Source organism: Petaurus breviceps, unplaced genomic scaffold (genome assembly GCF_028583685.1).
Source record: "Petaurus breviceps papuanus isolate PSGF00001 unplaced genomic scaffold, PetGlider_PUasm1.0 37, whole genome shotgun sequence".
Classification (NCBI taxonomy): Eukaryota; Metazoa; Chordata; class Mammalia; order Diprotodontia; family Petauridae; genus Petaurus; species Petaurus breviceps.
This window is the reverse complement of record NW_027186296.1, coordinates 102,563,381-102,571,555: the sequence shown is the minus strand read 5'-3', so window position 1 is coordinate 102,571,555 and position 8,175 is coordinate 102,563,381. Positions and strand designations below refer to the sequence as shown.

At 40.7% G+C, this 8,175-nt stretch overlaps 1 pseudogene; it reads right to left on the bottom strand.

Moving 5' to 3' along the window:
* Window positions 1–772: 772 nt before the first annotated feature.
* Window positions 773–8,175, bottom strand: part of LOC138168369 (PR domain zinc finger protein 1 pseudogene) — a 9,192-nt pseudogene continuing 1,789 nt past the window's right edge.

The window sequence follows — 8,175 nt, the reverse complement described above, 5'->3', positions numbered from 1 at the left end:
CATTTTCAAACTTTCTGTGCAGGGGTGCAGCCTTGAGGCCACATGTGGCCTTCTAGGTCCTAGAGTACAGCCTTTTGACTGAGTCTAAGTTATTCAGAACAAATTATTTTTTAAGGGGATTTGTTATGTAAAGTTTAGATTCAGTAAAGGTACAACTTCCTAGAGGGCCATATGTTGCCTTGAGGTCACAGGTTCCCCAACTCCTGCTTAAGTTTGTAGGCATATTGAATGAAGTAACATAGTTTTGTTTTTCCAATCTTAATTTCACCATAATTTAGACAGATTGCAGAGATTTTCTACAAAGAATGGCCACAAAAAACATTTATACTCAAATTACAATAATTTTCCAGTCATTATAAACATTTTCTAACTATTGCTTTTAGAATGATAAGTTGCATACTTAATTATGAAGTACTATCATTGAAAAATAATTGATAGGAAATAGTCTTAGTAATAAGAAAGGCTATGCAAACTTGTTTACGAACATATTCAATACATACAATCAACTATATACATGTATGTACATATAATACATATACATATAATAGCCTTTTTTTTCTTTATACCCTGAGATCACAATAACTTCAGAGTTCCTTCTTTGAACTGGAATGAAAGTGTGAGATAGCTCATCTGTGATGTCAGGAAAGCTTTGCAACATTGGAATCAATGTATAAACAATTTGCTACAGGCATCCTGACTTGTAAAGTCACAAGTGAATATGTGTGTATGTATATACACATATATAAATTATTTCTTTCATTTCTTGAAAGTCTTAAGAATTCATTCGTTCAATTATTTCTTGTTTGACCTTTACAGGTAACAGAAGTCATAGATGACTGTAGGCCAACTTCCTAAGGGATGGGTTCTAATAGCTCTCAAAAGTTACACACTATTGATATTAGTCCATTTCCCATGTTCCTTTGCAAAATTGTCTCCTTCCATCTCTCTTGTGAGAAAAGTCAGGATCTCTTTCTCCTTCACAAACATCTTATCAGTACCATTCATCTACATTGTCACTGATGTCAAGCTTTTCTATTTTTTCATTGATTTAAGTCAGATCCTCTAAGGACAGTCCAGAAGTTGGATCTGGGGGGCAATAACCATTTAGGTGAACCTGGAGAATACAGAGGGGTATGTAGCTCTTGTGGCACTGAGTACCCTTGTATGGCCTCTCCAGGGTGTGTAGGTGCTTGTGGAGTTTCAGGTGCACAAACTGGGTGAACTCAACTCGGCACAGTTTATACTGGTACAGTTTTTCTCCAGAGTGAAATTGCAGGTAGGTCTTAAGAATCCCGGTACTGCTGAAACACGTTTGACAAACCTGATATTCACGAGGTTCTTCGTCCGTATGAACCCGGTAGTGTTTCTGCAGGTAGGAGATCTGAGTGAAACCCTCATTGCAAGTTTGGCATCTGAATGGTTGCTCTCCATTGTGCTCTCTGAGGTGGACCTTCAGGTTTGAGAGTCACCCAGAGGTCTTGGGATAAATGACACACTTGTACCTAATCTTTTCCATTCTGTTTCTTCAGTGGATATGGGAGTGTTTTGTAACCAGTCATATTTTTCTTACTTTTAATGAGATTCATGGCTCCTTCACTGCTGGTGGCTGCCAACATCGCTGAGGCAGCTTTATGTTATATCATGTGTTCGGATGTGGCAGCTGTCCCAGCCGTTGTGGGCCTACTCACTCGTTGGACTATGTGGCTTGTCTTTCATGCTGGTGGCTGTGCTGGTGATAGATAACGCCCTGTTGGGTGAAGGTGCAAGAACATCTCTGGGGCACTCTGGTTGTGGTTATCTCTGTGATAGTTCCAAGGGCAATGAATTTGGAAGAGTAGCTGAGTTGAACATGCTATGAGGCAAGTTGCCTCCTCTACTAAGTATGTTTAATGCACACTTGCTAAAAACATTATTTTATAGAGATGTCACACAGGGCAAGCATTCACAATGTGGTCAGAAGAAGTGATACAAAGACACTCCCAAGATCTCTCTTAAGAACTTTGGAACTGACTATGTGACATGGGAGACTCTGGCATAGGGCTGCTCATTATGGCGTGCCCTCATCAGAGAAGATACTGTGCTCTATGAGCAAAGCAGAATTGAAATAGCTCAGAAGAAGGACAAGACACTCAAATTTAGAGAATCTGCCCCAAATGTTCACACTGTCTATTTGTGCCCATCCTGTGGTAGAGCATTCTGAGCTTGTGTTAGTCTGAACAGCCACAATCCGACACACTGAAATAGTGATGTCATTTTGATCCTCTTTGAAAATGAAGGACAACAGACAACCAACTAACTACCATAGACTGTATATAACCTTGGGAAGATATTAAAGTTATTGTAATGCCAATCATGACAGCACATCTGAGGACTGCTGCTGTGAATAATTTAAGGATTTCATCGCATAGTATAATGAACTCTCTATTTATTCAGAACTAAACATTGTTCAATAAAGTATAATATTCATAGCAACATCCTTAAGAAAAACATATCATTCAACATACACACACACACACACATATAGACATTCAGTATGTCATGACACATAGCATATATCATTGCATTCAATAGCATTCCCAAAATACTTGTTTACACAATCAGAGTGCCCCAGGCTAGAGTCTTCCCTAGCACAACACATCCTTAAAGGGTAGCAGAAAATACCACACATCCACCCCTAGGTCATAGTAAGAGCATCACACTACACAGCATATATCATGGCATCCCCCAAATCAGGGGTCTTCCCTAGTATGAAATATCCTTAAGCAATAACAGAAAATACCACACCATCCACCCCTAGGTCACTGCAAGAACAGTCTCCTTAATCAAAACCAAGTGTTCAAGTCTTTCGTCTTAAACTGAGGTTGCCTTCCAAGTCTCATGGCTCCTCCTCTGTGGGTTGACCTCTCCTGACTCTCACCTGGATTCACATGTAGACAGCTCTGTGCTCCTTTTCCACATCTCAGCTCGTGGGGTCCTTTCCACTCCAAGCTCTCCCTGCTCCTGCCTGACAGCAGGCTCCAGGGGCTCCTGCCCACAACTTCTGTCTCTGGGAAAACAAAGCTTAACAGGGAAACAACAATACTGACACACACCACTAGCACCATCATCTCAATTCACCTCCAAAGTCCAGAGACTCTGTAATAATAGCTCAGTTCACTTTAATAGTTCTCAAAAGGGGCCCAAGCTAAGCCCTCCTCCCATGGACAGGTCTCTGCCCCACAGCCTATTTGCTTTCAAAGTTCAGAAGCTCCCTCAGCAAGTCTCTGCCATCAGAGGTCTCCTCTCCACTCTCAGAGGTCTCCTCTCCACTCTCAGAGGTCTCCTCTCCACTATCAGAGGTCTCCTCTCCACTACCAGAGGTCTCCTCCCAGCTCTCAGAGGTCTCCTCTGAGCTCTCAAAAGTTTCCTCCCAGCTTTTAGAAGTCTCTTCTATTCATTTTCTTCTTCTTAATGCTGACTTGCCCTCTCCATGCTGGTTCCCTTAATTTCTACTTTCTCAACACTAGCTCTCTTTATATACAGTTCTACTCAGCATCTGATTGACTAGAGCCCACATGTATGTATCCGATTAGTTAGAACCCATTTTCACATGTCTTATTGGTTCAGTGCAGAGGCATGTAAGACTGAAGCTTGGAAACTGAATAAAATACACAGAAAAACAGCAAAAAGACCCTACTTTGTTTGCCATTAGTTATTGATGCCATTTATATTATTCACAGTATTTAGGCTGCTACAGCTCATACCATATGGAGACAAAAGTAACTTGGGATAATGAGCATTATAAGAGGGGAGGAAAACTGAAGAAAAATGATTAGGTGGTATATAGCCAGGGTGAGATCCCAATCCTCCTGAACCATAGTGTGTATTCAAGTAAGGGTAAGATTCTAGATGTTCTTGAGAAATGGGGGTCAAAGGTGGAACTGTTTTCCCCAGGCTACCATGAGGACTGGAACTTTTCCAGCTTTGGTCTGGATTGCTATTTACTGAGGGGCTAGGGGTGGTGGAAGATATGGAGGGTAGCATGGTGGAGTGAGCAATATAAGTAGGACTCTCCATCCTATAGGTCAGAGAAGTATTCGACCAGTCTTCTGCAAAGGGAACTTGGGTTGGGTAGACAACCTGAGGCCTTTCAGGGCTACAGTTTTTTTTTCAAATTATCCATGTCCTTTTCTGGAGTGACGAGTGAAATGTTAGCCCTGAAGAAGCTCTTTCCTTTGGAATGGCTAGAATCATTTTTCAGAATTTCTTTCACTCTGTGCTCTCTCTTTGGGACACTTTTTGGGCAAAATTCATTTTTCTTTGTGCTTTGTTGCTTTGGACTGATGTCTGTTTGAGTGAGGTTCATATTTATCAGCTCTCCAAAGGAAAGATAGTGGAATCTTTCTGCAAAGTGCCAACAATACCACACAAGAAGTTCCTGGTTGTCAGGGATTTGGCTTAATGGTGTAGAGACATAGGTTCATTCCTTTTCTTCAGATAAATTCTGCTCCTGAACAGAGTGAACAGGGTTCATGTAACATACCAAGTTGTTTTTTTGTCATTAAAGCCAGTGATGAAGTAGTGAAGCTCCCCATTAGAACAGATCCACCAAAAATACTGTCTGTTGCCATTCTTGGGAACTATATCATTGGCATAGATGATATGGTATATATTTCATCTATTAAGGGTCCAAAACCTATTCCTTTTGGTATGTATTCTTTGCTTATTACTCCAATAACCTCTGCATCCCATTGCATATTTGAAAATCAGATTCCTCGATAAAGATGCCTGTGCATGAATGATAGTTCTTCCATAGCACCAGAGTCCCAGGAGTGGTCATTTACAATGTATATGCACTTCTCTTCAAAATCTGCCTCTGTCCACAGAGTTATGTCAACATCTTCTATGTCCATTTTCATGGTTCCCTCTGCCCTTTCAACCAAGGAAAATTTACAGTGTCAGAGATACACTGGGTGGCAACCACGGTTGTATCCACAAGATTTTTGAAACAAAAATCCAACATTAAGATAAGTCACACTCGAGGGGTCCTAGTCAAGATGGCGGAGTAGAAACAGGACTTCCATGGGGCTCCGGCTCCCACATCCTCCAATTCATGTAATGGGTTACTCTGAACAAACTTTGGAGCTACAGCATCCACAAAATGACTCAGAGAAGCTAACCTCTGTCTGAGGATAGGCCAGCAGGCCAGCAGGTAGTGGCCAGCACAGTGCTCTGGGAGCGGACCCCAGCCCTGCTTGAGCTGGAGGTTTTAGCCTCAGGGAAGGCCTGAACAGTCTCCAGGTAGAGGGACTTCAGATCACCAGCAACTGTGGCAGTTTCCAGAATTATCAACCCATAGATGCCAAAGACAAAGTGAGAGTCAGTGCAGTGTGGACTTGAGGATCCAGTAGTTTGGGAGTGCAATTGACCTTTGCCCCTGGGGCAAGAAACCGCTGAGGTGCTGGGCTGTGCATCCACAGCCATATGGCAGCTTCAGCTCCTGGCCTACAAATTGTAGGGGGACCAAGAGACCAGTCTGAGGGGTAATCTCTCTTGCTTTAACATGCTTGGATCTGGATTGCTGTCTAGGATAAAGATCCTGAGGTATGCGATGAGCTTGCCAAAGCATATGGAAGTTTCAGAGAGGGCACCCGTAACAACCTTGGCATCTGACAAAACCCCAGCTTTTGGGACAAATCTCCCCTGTCTGGTGGCAGAGTCCTACTGTGGCAAAAAAGCCCAAAAGTCAAGTAATTGAGTGGCAACATGAACAGGCAAAGGAAGCAAGGCAAACAGAGAAACCCAACTTTACACTCCTATTTTGGGGACAAAAGGGATCAAAACATGGAACAGGAGTAAGACAATGAAGTCAGAACTACTGCACCAAAAACTTCCATAGAAAAATACGTGCTATTTGCAGGCCATAGAGGACCTTAAGAAGGATTTTGAAAACCAAATAAGAGAAGTAGAGGAAAAATTGGGAAGAGAAATGAGAATGATGCAAGAAAATCATAAAAAGAGAGTCAACAACCTGAGTGAAGAAAATAACACCTTAAGAAATAGACTAACTCAAAAGGCAAAAGAGGTTCAAAAAGCCAATGAGGCAAGGAATGCTTTAAAAAGCTGAATTTGCCAGATGGAAAAGAATCTCAAAAAGTCGCTGAAGAGAATCATTCCTTCAGAATTAGATTGGAGCAAATGGAAGCTAGTTACTTTATGAGAAATCAAGATACTATTAAACAGATCTAAACAAATGAAAAAATAGAAGGCAATGTGAACTATCTCATTGGGAAAACCACTGACCTGGAAAATAGATCCAGGAGAGACAATTTAAAATTATCTGACTGCCTGAAAGCCATGATCAAAAAAAGAACCTAGAAATCATCCTTAAAGAAATTTTTAAGGAAAATTGCCCTGATGTTTGAGAACCATAGGGCAGTTTCCAGATATTGAAAGAATCCACAAATCACCTCTTTTTTTGCTATTTGTAGGGCAATTGGGGTTAAGTAACTTGCCCAAGGTCACATGGCTAGTTTGTGGGTTTGTGTGTGTGTTAAGTGTCTGAGGCTGGATTCAAACTCAGGTCTTCCTGACTCCAGGGCTAGCGCTCCAATCACCTCTTGAAAAAGATCCCAAAAAGAAAACTCCTATCAATATTACAGCCAGATTCTGGAATTCCCAGATCAAGGAGAAAATATTACAAACAGCCAGTAAGAAACAAGTTGAATATTGTGGAAACACAATCAGGATAACACAGCATCTGGCAGCTTCTACACTGAGGGATCAAAGGATTTGGAATATGATATTCTGGAGGTCAAAGGAGGTGAGATTAAAACCGAGAATCACCTACCCATCAAAACTGAGTATCGTGTTTCAGGGGAAAATATGGTCATTCAGTGGAATAGAGGACTTTCAAACATTCTTGATGAAAAAACCAGAGTGGAATAGAAAATTTGACATTCAGATACAAGGAGCAAGAGAAGCATGAGAAGGTAAACAGGGAAAATGAACCATAAGGAACTTATCAAAATTGAACTATTTACATCCCTACATGGAAAAATGGAAATTGTAACTTATGAAATTTTTCTCAGTATGAGAATAGTTCAAGGGAATAGAAATGTGTGTGTGTGTATATTTATATATACATATATATATATATATATAGGGGTTATCTGGGTATATGAATACATATGTGAATGTGTGTATATATGTGTACAGGTATACATAGATAGAGGGCACAGGACCAATTTAATAGGAAGGGATGATACTTATAAAAGGTAAAATTAAGAGGTGAGATAGGAATATAATGAGAGGAGATGGGGAGAGACAGAATGGGGTAAACTATCTCATATAGAAGAGGCAAGGGAAAACTCTTACAATGGAGGGGAAGAACAAGAAGGAAAAAGTAAATGGGTCAACCTTATTCTCATCGAATTTGGCTTAGGGAAGGAATGACATACACACTAAATAGGTTATTTCTCCTTACAGGAGAGTAGAGGGGAAGGGGATGAGAGAGGGAGATGATGGAGGGGAGGGCAAGTTTGGGGGGATGGAAGTTAGAAGTACACACTTTTGAAAAGGGACAGGATCAAAATAGAGAATAGAACAAGTGGGAGGTGGGATAGCAGGGAGGGAAATATAGTCATTCTTTTACAATATATCCACTATGGAAATGTTTTGCATTGCTACACATGTACAACCTATATGGAATTGCTTATCTTCCCAGTAAGGGTGGGTGAGAAGGGAGAAAGGGAATGAATCTGGAATTCAAAGCTTTAAAATCAAATGTTTAATATATATGTATATACATATGTAATTAATATTATTTTACATGTAGCTGGGAAATAAGATATATAGGCACTGGGGCATAGAGATGCACTGTGCCCTACTGGAATGTCAGGGGGGATATGGGAGAAGATATGGGGGAGAGCAGATTGGTGGAAGGGATATCCAGTGGGATCGCTATTTTGATGTGGTGGGTAGGGGGAAAATGAGGAGAAAATTTGTAACTCAAAATCTTGCAGAAATGAATGATGTAAACTAGAAGTTAATAAAGCATTTGATTTTTTAAAAATGCAAAAAAAAAGATAAGTCACACTCATTTCTTCCATTTGCTAGCTGAGAGCAAAACTGACTTATACCTCCAGGATTACCTCCTTTTTTGATGTGTTCTCTCTCTCTCTCTCTCTCTCTCTC